Raw genomic sequence first — 13,307 nt, forward strand, 5'->3', positions numbered from 1 at the left:
AGTTGGTTAGAACCTCTTTAATGATAACCAGGACGCAGAATTAATTCATGACTTGTTAGTATTGTGAGACCGGGGACAAAACAGAATGTTCTGGTTCCTCAGCAGTATTGTATTATCATGCCCGTTTTAAGGATCACATATCACCTCTGATGCCCCATCACCATATTTTGATTATTGTGGGATATCTGGAATTAATTTAAGACTCAGTCCTTTACTTTCTTACCACCTCCCTGGTTAGCTATATAGTGAGAGTATAGTTAATTTTTAGCTCTCTCAACACAGATTGTTCCAAATCTGCTGTTCCATTATCAATTTTCCTAATCTAGTCTATGTCCTTGTATGCTGGTCTGGCTTTTTTGGGGGGGGGGTAGGTAGGAGTTTATTAATTAATTTAGTTATTTTTGCTGTGTTGGGTCTTCGTTTCTGTGCGAGGGCTTTTCTCTAGTTGTGGCAAGCGGGGGCCACTCTTCATCGCAGTGCGCGAGCCTCCCACTGTCTCGGCTTCTCGTTGTGGAGCACAGGCTCCAGATGCACAGGCTCAGTAGTTGTGGCTCACGGGCCTAGTTGCTCCGCGGCCTGTGGGATCCTCGCAGACCAGGGCTCGAACCCGTGTCCCCTGCATTAGCAGGCAGATTCTCAACCATGGCGCCACCAGGGAAGCCCGTCTGGCTTATTTATGTGTTGCCAGCTCTCTGTGCCAAAGGAATCCATCTCTGTGTCATCTGATCTACATAGAAGTCTTGTGAAGTGAATATTGTCCTTCCTATTTCATGGAAGGGAAAATGGGCCAAGAAACATTTGTAAGACCATACTACTAGTATTCATTCATTCAGCAACTATTTAATGAGCTCAGTGCAAGACACTGAATTGATAGTTGCCAAAAGGGGGTCTTTGCCCTCATGGAGCATATATTCTAGTGGATGTAAGTTATAGAGCCTTTGACTTCAAGACTGACACATAGCCAAGCACCCCAGACTGTAAGATTCTTGAAAATAGGGACCCTATTCAGGGACTGTATCATTTCAGTTACTGAATTGAATGGAATTTTGGCAACTAGGATTTATTCTTATCTGCTATCCCTTGTTTTCTCCTTAGTGGATGTTTAACAAGGTGAATACATATGTGTGGGTAGAACAAATGGATAGCCAGTTCCTAAGCTGGTATCCTTTGATGACTTTTCTTTCCCCCAAATTCCCACCAGTGGTCACTTAACTGAAGGTACTGTCATTTCTGGCTTCCCTTAATAAGCTTCAAATGTATATGGTATGGGAAATGCATAATCTAGTAACTTAATACTTCAGTACAAATTAGTTTATTAGGTAAACAGCCTGTTTTGGCTAGAGGGGCCCAGGTCTGAAGCATATGCCAAGAAAGTAGAAGTCCAGGTAGGTTGTTTTGACCGAGACTTTTGTTTGTTTGTTTGTTTGTTTTTCTTCAAGTGAAGCTGGGTGTGGCCTAAGTAACTAGGGTGAATCACAAGGCCTGGGGCATGATATATGAGCAGTGTGTGAGACTGCGTGTGTGTGTGTGTGTGTGTGTGTGTGTGTGTGTGTTTCACAGCTTTGCCTTAAGCACAGTTTGTATCCAGGAATTCTCATGTGTAACTAAGACAACAGCACCCAAGTGAAACTTGTGTTTCTCCTTGGATTTGGCTGCTAAAAGACTGTACAATTTATGTAGTGCTTTCATTAATGGGACCCCGTTATAGTTCCTGGGTTAGGTTGGGTCAGCAATGCATCAGAAGGCCAGTGCTGTATATTACTCACCAGCTAAGAGGATGCTCCCAGCCATGTATTACCATGACAGTAGCTTCTACTCTGTGGTGCCCATCTTTCACTTAAGGAAGAATTACGGGAAGAAATGGCACAAATGGATGTTGTTGCAATAGATAAGGGGCTAGAGTAGCTTTGTGGTCTTAATTTAAAACCTATTATAGAGAAGGGATACTCAGAGGCAGGAAGAAAGAGGTGTTCCACACAGCTAGCTAAACTAAATGGGAATGTGATTCTTAATGACTCGAGACAATGCTGAGGACAATAACGGTTGTAATATTTTTCAAGAGCAGTGTGTAAATCCAGTAAAAGGAGAGAAGAGATTTCTCATTTTCCTGTTTTTGGAGCCAGGAGGATTTCCAGCTGCATGTAATTTCAGGAAGAAATGTGACTCTTTATTCAGTAATAGTTTGCAAATTTCCTAGGAAATGATGAAATCGTTCCGATGGAATTAAAATGGCTATTGAACTATATTTCATAGTATTTGCCAAGTATCGTTTCTTGTCTGTTTAAACCATATTAATTTATTTCAAAATGGAAGTAAAATCTTAACAAGTGCTTCATATAGGCATATTTTCCCGGAGTGAAAATACAGTATCAAAATTCACATCACCAGAGCCAATCAAACAGGGCACATGGACACGTGAAACTACAACTTTGGTAAGTGCTCTGCAAGAAAGGCACATGGTGCTGCGATGACACCTGAGCATTGATGGAAGGCTTCCGTGGAAGTGGAATTAAAGCCAAGACGTAAACGATGACTGGGAGTTAGCTAAGACTCGTGGCAAGGGTCCTCCGGATGGCAGACAGCATCTTCAAATGCCTGTGGTGGAGGGAAGCAGTACAGAATGTAGTTTGGGGGTGGATGGCGGGGGCTCATGGTACAATATAGGCTGGAGAGTCGGGGATTAAACCCAGTGGGGTTTGTAGACCATGTGAAAAAGCTTCATCTCTATTTTAAGAGCAAGTAGATGCTGTAAAGGGGTTTTAATAGCAGGGGTGAGAGTGGAGGGTGATACAATCAAACCTCTGCTTTGGCTGCAGTGGAGAGGCTGGACTGTAGAGGGACAGTAGTTCAGGTCGCCTCATTACTCAGTAATGAGAAAGAAGGTTAGATAAGCCTATGGATGTGGACATGCTTTAAGGTTTGGTTTACATTAATGGGCAGTATCCTCTCACCAGATTCTCACCTATACTCACAACAGCACACACAAAGGAAGCTGGTGGAAGATGTTTAAGAACCTTTTCTTCAGAGTCCAGTCCTGGGTTGTCTTCTCTTGCTTTGCATCAGGAAGACAAATGGTTTTTTAATTCAAGTGCAAACTCTGGTTGGTTGGTAGTGGATGCTGGGGGAGCAATACTGAGAAGGTTTCTGAGATCCTCTTTGGGCTTAGCAAGAGAGCGCGCTCCGATAGCTTTGTGATGCTTTCCCTGGGCACGGAGCTAAGAGCCCAGAGAGTGGTGGCGTGCATTTCCCTCCTCTGTATGCCCTCAGTCCTTCCCATGGCTTCATTCTGCATGTTGTGCTGATTCAGGGTTTTTGATTTTTTAAAAATTTGCCTCAAATCTGTCCCTCTAGGTGAGTTCTTTCCTGAATTGTAGATAATTTCCAGCTTTCTATAGAACTTCTCTTCCTAGATGTCTTGTGGTAACTTAAACATTGTGTCTCAAAATTGGCTACATTACTTTCCCTTGTCAAAGGGATTAGTTCTGTCACGTTCCCTATTTTAGTTAATGACATCAACACCGTTCCTGTTTCCTAAGCTAGAAACAGAAGATTCGTCCTTGCCTCTTTGCTTTACCTTTCTCCCTTACATCCAGTTGAGAAAAATATTCCATTAATCCTACTTTATTTTTTTATTCTTAAAAACTTTTAATTGAAATATAGTTGATTTACAACATGGTATTAATTTCTGCATACAGAGTGACTCAGTTATACATATATATTCAATCATACTTTATAAATGTCTCTGGAATCCTGACTCTCCTCTCTATTCTATAATATCACAGTTGCCCTAGTTCAGTGTCTAGTTTTCCTCCTAGAGGTAAGAAAGTCACAGTCTCCCAGCTGGTTTCTCATTATTGCATTCTACCTGCACCCTGATTAACTTTTATACTACAACCAGAATTGTCTTTCTAAATCTGATCATGTCATTCTTCTGTGGAAATTCCCTTCTGTGTGTAAATAACATGCAATGACCTCTCCTTAGCTTAGAAGCCTTTAATGGGTGGACCTGTACTTGTCCCCGTTGTTTCTCACTCTTCACACCACGCACTCCATTGGTCAGACATGCTGAAGGTCTTGTTGCTCCTGAGACTTGCCATACGGCTTCATGACTCTGTATCTGTACAAGCTGAACTGTCTGCCTGGGATGTCCTACTCATGCTGCTCAAAGTTGCACCAATCTTTTATGTATCAGTTTGAACATCCTGCTTGGCCCAGTTAATTCCTCCAGAGATGGGTCTTTTCATATCCTGTTTGTGAGGTGTACGTCTGGCTGCCAGCATCCCAGAGGTCGAGGACTACCACTCTTCAACATGTAGATTTTCACATCGCCCCTTTGTTTGTGACATGGTACTTCGTGCCCTCCCTCGACTATGCCTTTTGGTTTGCATTCTCCGTGGCAGACTTTCTTTCTCCAAGGTGCAGGAGTGGTACTTGCCCCAGCCCTCATAGCCACTTTCATAAACGCTCTTTGCCTCTAATTCCTGTACTTTTCTGGGATTCTGCAGTACCACTGGTTGTGGGTCATATTTATTCATCCTCTGAGTGTATTCAGCTGTCTCAGATCTGTTAAATCGCTTACCATCCATTCATTTGCTTTCCATATTCCAAAATTTTGTTAACATCTCTCATTTGCTGTTGTATTCATTCTAGTTGTCTGGTGGATCACTCACTTTTTATTTAGTAACTGTTCTCTTTTAGTCCATTTATATTAGTGGATTTCATTTATTCATTCTTCTATTTGTTCAGTCTACCATGTTGCATCAGAACCAGTGCAGTTGTTTTCCAGTTATGCTCTTTGTCATACACTTATTTATCTTTAACAAAGGGGATATGTGAGCATCAAAGAATAAGCATCTATTAGGACCAGAAGCTTTTGGAATCAAGGCTTTGGCAGATCTTTCCAGCTCCATCGCTCACACCTCCACACGTACATTGTCATTCAGTCACACCAACCGACCTGTAGTTTGCTGTTTTGATACAATTTTCTAAAGACAGTTGTTGATTATGTTCTCTGGATTTGGAATTCCTTTTAGCTAGGGTAAACCTAGATAAAAATCTCTCAGTCTTTTAAGTTGGGTTCAAGTGCCCTTTATTCTGGAAGCATTTCCCTATCCAACCCCAGGGTGTGATTTATACACTCTGTATCCTTCATCTAAATGCCTCTGCTGGGCTCTTACAATGTCTTTGCCTTCTTGATTGTAAGAATTATCAGTGTATCATAATACTGATTTTCTTGCCTACTCTATAAACTAGACTGAGCTCTTTGAGAACAGGGTCTGTGTTTATTCCTACTGTATCCTCCTTACCTCTACTACAAAGTAGCACTCAATACCCATTTGTTGAATTAATGATGCCATGATACCCTACTCATAGAAGTGATCTGTTTTCCTTCCTTTAGGAAGTTTGTCTTACCAGGGGTGCTTTTTTCATAGTTGTAACCGCTCTGTGGACTCAAGTGATCAGGAAAGAATTTGCAGAGAACACACGTATATGTGAAACATGCAGTTACTGCAGGTCAAGTGCGAGTTTTTTTTTTTTTTTTTTTTTTTTTTTTCCGGTACGCGGGCCTCTCTCTGTTGTGGCCTCTCCCGTTGCGGAGCACAGGCTCCGGACGCGCAGGCTCAGCGGCCATGGCTCACGGGCCCAGCCGCTCCGCGGCACGTGGGATCTTCCCGGATCGGGGCACGAACCCGTGTCCCCTGCATCAGCAGGCGGATTCTCAACCACTGCGCCACCAGGGAAGCCCTAAGTGCGAGTTTTTGATTGTGGCACTGGGCAGCTTGATGAACCTTGCAAGCACACTTTAGAAATTCTCAAGTCTACATACTGCAGGTGAAGTACATTTGATGTTGAAGCAAGTGGCTAATTATTGAGAGTTGGTTGATCATTAACGCAATGGCCTCTTGTTCAATCTGTTATGTGTATGGGAAACACAGCTAAAAATATCATGAATGCTCTGAAAAAGCCAGTCCAAAAAAAAAAAAAAAAGCAGTTAGCTTGAACAGCAGGAAGCATATTTTGCCAGGATATGTATTTACTAATATTTGAGTAACATTGGTTCACAATTTTTACTTAGGGAAATAACATCACTCAGCTCCCCAGAGGAGGAAAATGTCTTTATGCTAGGTATTTCTGTAAGCATTCCCCTTTTTTCCTCTTCTTCCTCCCCCACAACTTCAGTCACATAGTCAGAAATCGATGATACATAATTTCAAAGACCCAAGAGGAAAAATAGAGAGGCCGTATAGTAACTCATATAAAGCACAGGGTCTGGGCATAGGTTGCCTCAGTTTGAGTCCCATCTTCAGTAGTACTAAGTGTATGACCGTGGAGAAGGTCATACACTTAATACCCTTATGTACCTCATTTGTAAAACAGGGTTACAAAGATTGATCCTAGTGTTGTTGTAGGATTAAATGAGATAATACTTACAAATCTCTTAGGGAAATGCTTAGCATATCATAATCAGTCAATTATTGCTATTATTCCCATACAGTCTTTTTAAAAAAATATATTTATTTATTTTTGGTTGTGTTGGGTCTTCCTTGCTGCGTGTGGGCCTCCTCTAGTTGCGGCGAGCGGGGGCTGCTCTTTGTTGCTGTGCTCAGTCTTCTCATTGTGATGGCTTCTCTTGTTGTGGAGCATGGGCGCTAGGTGTGTGGGCTTCAGTAGTTGTGGCACGCGGGCTCAGTAGTTGTGGCACGCGGGCTCAGTAGTTGTGGCGCATGGGCTTAGTTGCTCCACAACATGTGGGATCTTCCCGGACCAGGGCTCAAACCCGTGTCCCCTGTATTGGCAGGTGGATTCTTAACCACTGCGCCACCAGGGAAGTCCCTTTCATGTAGTCTTGAGGCTATATGTCAGTGTTGATCCTTTTTCTAGGTGTGGTGCTAAATTTCTGTCTTTTCCCATAATTCTTTACGTTACTGGTATGATGTATATTCATACCAGTAACATAAAGAATTAGTGCCAAGATCCCCCATGTGTGCTTTGATTAATGCTTCTTAGTATTTGTAATCTCTACCTGCATTCCAGGCTCCAAGTTTTAGCTCTCATTGAGGAAGGGGAGTGTTTATGGCCAAGGAACAAGTGTTCCCTTTGGTCAGTATCTTGTTTAATTCCTATATCACATGTGTTTTTTTCCTAAGGGTGAACTCTCTAAAATTGAACTGATAGAAATCTCAAAGAGAAAAGTGGGAGTTATTACGTTTGTCAACCCACAGGAGTTGTTGATCAAATATCTGAAGTAGTAGCTGTGTTGTAAAATCTAATACAAAGTATCAGAATGGGTTCCTACAATCCCACACATACTCTCTATATGTGGTATGAGATGTCATGGACTTGAGCTGACACAGTGTTTCATATATGAATAGAGGCTGCTCAAAGGCTTCAGGATAATTTGTTAATTAGTATAACTCCATCTCCATTTTACTTATAGTACACTTTGCTCAGTAATATTGCCTTTCATATACTGTATGAAAGCAGATTTCACCCCTGTCTTGTTGAATTATGACAGAGTACAAATTAGTGTGTGTGTATGTATATTTACCTATATATATATATTTCTGCATATGCCAACTATACTTGTTAAAAAGTGACAACGTGGAGCCTTCAGTTTATAGATGAAAACACTAAACTGCTATTAATTTTTTTTTTTTTTTTTTTTTTTTTTTTGCGGTATGCGGGCCTCTCACTGCTGTGGCCTCCCCCATCGCGGAGCACAGGCTGCGGACGCGCAGGCCCAGCGGCCACGGCCCACGGGCCCAGCCGCTCCGCGGCACGTGGGATCCTCCCGGGCCAGGGCACGAACCCGCGTCTCCCGCATCGGCAGGCGGACCCTCAACCACTGCGCCACCAGGGAAGCCCCAGCTGCTATTAATTTTTAAAATTATACTATACAAAAATAAGCCACTAAAATTAGTATTCCAGAAGGAACCAACAGGTGTCAGATGGGCCGGTAGCATCTGTAATAAAGGATGGACTCACTGAACAAACACTTTAACAGGATAAGTCAATTAAGTAAGTGTAATGTGACTTCCCTATGAGAACTTTTTTCTGAATAAAATGACCAGGTCTATTAAGAAGTAAAAGGAGAAGTTTAAGTACTTCACTAAGACTTTCAAAAGCTCTTTGAAAGTGTTTTCAAACATGACTATCAAATTAGTCACTGTGAACTTGGAAAAATGTTTTATAATGTAGAGGTTTAGAGACAGAGGATAAATAGTAGGGAGATACAGATACTTCTTGAGGTGAAGAAAATTCATAGTGTTGGGTGCTAGGGTTTGGAGGAAGGGAGTGAAAGGGTGTGCTACCCAGGAGCAAAGAAGTGTAGTTTGCTTCCAACAGCTGACTCAGTAGCTGTCGAGCTGTGTTTTCACTGCTGGGGAAGCAGAACAGCAGGCTGCCGAGAGAGCCAGCAACTATCCACACGTCGTCTGTATTCTTGAGGGCTGGGAAGTGGCTGCTTCAAAGGTACTGCTCTGTGATAATCAGGGAGGCTCGGGGTCAGATGTCCCTTGCGAGGCGCCCTCCACAGTCAGGAGCCATTGGAAGTGTGCCAGTGTTGCAAACAGTAAAATTCCCCTTAGCGTAACTACGCGGGAAAGAAACTTATTAAAATATATTTGACGCGTCAAAGAATCTGCATTATACTTAGGGTGTCTGGCTCAGTCACTGCACATACAGAAACGATACCTAGACCAGACCTCGGTGGCTACTCCAGCAAAGACACCAAGGCTGTCTCCTCCTAGTGCAGACGTCGCATTTTGTTCTGGACATTGTAACTTCCAATGAGGATACTGGACTGGGCCCCAGAAGCTCTGGGCTTTCTGACCTGAAAAGATGGATGCTTCTGCTGCCACACTTACTGAAAGATGGGTTACATCTGCATCTATTTTCTCCTGTCACCAACTTCCCAGACTAAAGGCCTGTGTGGGTGCATCGCATGCCTTTACCCTGCTGCAAGTAAGTTGGAGTTCTGGCTTCTGTGTTGAAGAGACAGGGCTCAGTATGTGTGGGAGTGTTCAGTCAAAAGTATTGTGTTCAAAGGATGCTGGATGGCCACGGACATGACAAGTATTCACCACACCCCCAAAAGTGGTACTTAGATGGCATAGGATAAGGGTGTTACCAGCTTTGTATACCGATCATTTAATTAATGCTGTTTGTATTAATAATACAGTATTGGGCTTCCCCGGTGGCGCAGTGGTTGAGAGTCCACCTGCCGATGCAGGGGACGCGGGTTCGCGCCCCGGTCTGGGAAGATCCCACGTGCCGCTGGGCCCGTGAGCCATGGCCGCTGCGCCTGCGCGTCCGGAGCCTGCGCTCCTCAACGGGAGAGGCCACAGCAGTGAGAGGCCCGCGTACCGCAAAAATAATAATAATAATAATACAGTATTAATAAAATGCTGTAGTATGAATACCTGATCTGTATTTTAGGTTATGTCAGGAATGCTGTGAGTGGAAAAAGCATATATAAAGGCTAGAAAAATGGTTGGACTATTCACTCGATCCTTAAATCCCAATATATTAGAATGAAAAGACTACTTTGAAGCTCATTAAAACATGACTATGAACACGTAGTATATAGTAATAAGCCTGCTATCCTTATTTAGATAAACTTGACAGTTCTCTCCTTTACTTTTCATTGAACCATGTACATAATGTTACCATAGCAAATATAATAGTTTATTCCATTTTTTTCCCTCACATATCTGTCTCTAGTCCGTTTTGTATAGGGTCTCGTACTGGCACGTTGTAAGAAATGAAAACGTTTGAATAAAATAATAGTATCAGAGTGCAAACAGGGACGTCTGGGGTATGTCATAACCTTTTTGAGATAGATATCTTAAGTATCAGCAATGTTTTTCCCAAAGGTACGTTTTGGCATCATAGTCATTGAGAATATAGACGAGGCAGTGATGTGGCCATGGATAGGAGCAAAGCACAGTGCGAGCAGCTACCTGGTATGATAGTTAGGGTTTAGGTCAAGGAGAGGTTGGCCCATCTAGATCAGCCAAGAGAAAGACTCATTTCTTGGTTTTGTTTTGCCTTTGATTGGATGACTGGTGAAATAGTTATTTACATAAAGGTAGGGTAAACTTGACGAGCTCACCGCAATCTTCTTTTCTATATAATTTTATTTATGCTCTTTCTAAGAATGCAGTTAAACACTTGATACACACATTTTCAAATTTGAAGTAAAAGGGTTTTGATGTGACTTAGTATGTTACACATTCAATGAGTAGATACAAAAACACATGAACTACCTATTAAAATATTTGTAGGAAACGACTGGTGTTGGTTTTAATTTAATATATTGAGATATTAAAGACATTTTTGTTTTTAAATAAATAAATAAATTTATTTTTGGCTGTGTTGGGTCTTTGTTGCTGCACGCGGGCTTTTTCTAGTTGTGGCGAGCGGAGACTGCTCTTCGTTGCGGTGCGTGGGCTTCTCGTTGCGGTGGCTTCTCTTGTTGCAGAGCACGGGCTCTAGGTGCGTGGACCTCAGCAGTTGTGGCATGTGGGCTTAGTAGTCGTGGCATACGGGCTTAGTTGCTACGTGGCATGTGGGATCTTCCCGGACCAGAGATCGAACCCGTGTCCCCTGCATTGGCTGGCGGATTCTTAACCACTGTGCCACCAGGGAAGTCCCAAGGCATTCTTTTTGAATAAAAGGAGACATTGTGCTTCTAACTGATGAACAACCAATGAAATTAGAGCATTATAGGATAGATTATTACAGTTTTATTAAAAATACTTGTTACCTAAATGCATGTTATAAGGACCCATCTCTTGCTAGAGCTTTCACAGATCTCAAACAGAATTGTATTTATATTTAATTTTATATAGTGGATTATGATTTATCACAGGGTCAATGCCTAAAAGATGCTACCTGTTTTTAAGGCCACGGTTGAAGTTACCGCTTAATGTTTTATGAGGTCTTTTCATATGAGGACTCAAATGAAGCTAAATTCCTGTTTGACTCCAGTTCCAGGGGGAAAAAATACCCTGAATAATGTGTTTTCTATAGATAGAAAAAGGAACCTGCTACTCTATTTTTGCCTTAACTTCCAGAAAATTAAGAGCCAGAAGAATTGCCTAAGTGCGAATCCCTGTTTAAATGTGCCTGAAAGCACTAATTTTATAACTGAAATTTGTTCCTCTTAATCCCCCTCACCTGTTTCATTCAGTTCTCCCACTGTTCTCCACTCTGGCCTCCACCAGTTTGTCCTCTGTATCTATGAGTCTGTTTCTGTTTGTTCATTTGTTGTGTTTTTTCGATTGCACATATAAGTGAAATCATATGGTATTTGTCTTTCTCTGACTTATTTCACTTAATATAATACCCTTTCGATCCATCTATGTTGTTGCAAATGACAAGATTTCATTCTTTCTATGGCTGAATAATATTCCATTGGAAATAATATACTACATCCTCTTTATCCATTTGTCAGTGGACACTTAGGTTGCTTCCATATCTTAGCTACTGTAAATAATGTTGCAGTGAACATGAGAATGCATATATATTTTCAAATTAGTGTTTTTATTTTCCTTGGAAAATATCCAGAAGTGGAATTGCTGGCTCATATGATAGTTCTATTTATAACTTTTGGAGGAACCTCCATACTGTTTTCCATAGTGGCTGCACCAATTTACATTCCCGCCAACAATGCACTGCCGTTCCCTTTTCTCCATATTCTCACCAGCACTTGTTATTTATTGTCTTTTTGATGATAGCCATTCCAACAGGTGTGAAGTGATACTTCATCGTGGTTTTGGTTTGCTTTTCCCTGATGATGAGTGATGCTGAGCATCTTTTCATGTCTGTTGGCCATCTGTATGTTTTCGTTGGAAAAATGTCTAGTCAGCTCCTCTGCCCATTTTTTAATCAGGTTGATTTTTTTGTTGTTGAGTTGTATGAGTTTTTTGTATATTTTGGATATTAACCTCTTACCAGATATATTGTTGGCAAATATCTTCTCTCGTATAGAAGTCTGCCTTTTCGTTTTGTTGCTAGTTTCCTTTGTTGTGCAAAAGCTTTTTAGTTTGATGTAGTCCCATTTGTTTATTTTTACTTCTATTTCCTTTGGCTGAGGAGACAGATTTTAAAAAATGTTGCTAAGACCAGTGTCAAAGAGTGTACTGCCTATGCTTTCTTCTAGGAGTTTTACGGCTTCGGGTCTTATGTTTAAGTCTTTAATCTATTTTGAGTTAATTTTTGTATATGGTGTGAGAAAGTAATCCAGTTTCATTATTTTGCATGTAGCTGTCCAGTTTTCCCAACACCATTTATTGAAGAGGCTGTCTTTTCTCCATTGTTTATTCTTGCTTCCTTTGTAGTGGATTAATTGACCATATACACTCGAGTTCATTTCTGGGCTCTCTGTTCTGTTCCATTCCTCTATATGTCTGTTTTTGTGCCAGTTTTGATGACTAGCTTTGTAGATTGTTTTGGCTATTCGGGGTCTTCTGTGTCTTCATACAAATTTTAGAATTATTTGTTCTAGTTCTGTGAAAAATGCCATTGGTATTTTAATAGGGATTGTATAAAATCTGTAGATTGTCTTGGGTAATTATGGTCATTTTAACAATATTAATTTTTCAATCCATGGACACAGTGTATCTTTCCATTTGCTTGCATCTTCAATTTCTTTCATCAGTGTCTTACAGTTTACCAAGTACAGGTCTTTTACCTCCATAGTTAGATTTATTCCTAGGTATTTTTTTCTTTTTGATGCCATTGTAAATGGGATCATTTTACAGATTTCTCTGAGAATTCATTATTAGTGTATAGAAAGGCAACAGATTTCTGTATATTAGTCTTGTATCCTGAAACTTTACTGAATTCACTTATTCTAATAGTTTTCTGGTGGAGTTTTTAGTATTTTTTTTTAGTATAGTATCATGTCATCTGCAAACAGTGACAGTTTTACTTCTTCCTTTCATATTTGGATTCCTTTTATTTCTTTTTCTTGTCTGATTGTTGTGGCTAGGACTTTCAATATTATGTTGAGTAAAAGTGGTGAGAGTCAGTAATCTTGTGTTGTTCCTGATCTCAGAAGAAATGTTCTCAATGTTGAATGTGATGTTGGCTGTATGTTTGTCATATGTGGCCTTTCTTAGGTTATGTCCCTTCTATACCCACTTTGTTGAGTATTTTTGTCATAAATGGATGTAGTGTCTTTTTATATATGTGTCAGTGTCTATATTTGCTAAAAATGCTTATTCTCAAATAGTGCCTTAATTAGGATCATACCTAATAAATACTTTTTATATTGAAATATATCAAAAGCATATATCAAT

This window comes from Kogia breviceps, chromosome 12, assembly GCF_026419965.1.
Source record: "Kogia breviceps isolate mKogBre1 chromosome 12, mKogBre1 haplotype 1, whole genome shotgun sequence".
In the NCBI taxonomy this organism is placed as follows: domain Eukaryota; kingdom Metazoa; phylum Chordata; class Mammalia; order Artiodactyla; family Physeteridae; genus Kogia; species Kogia breviceps.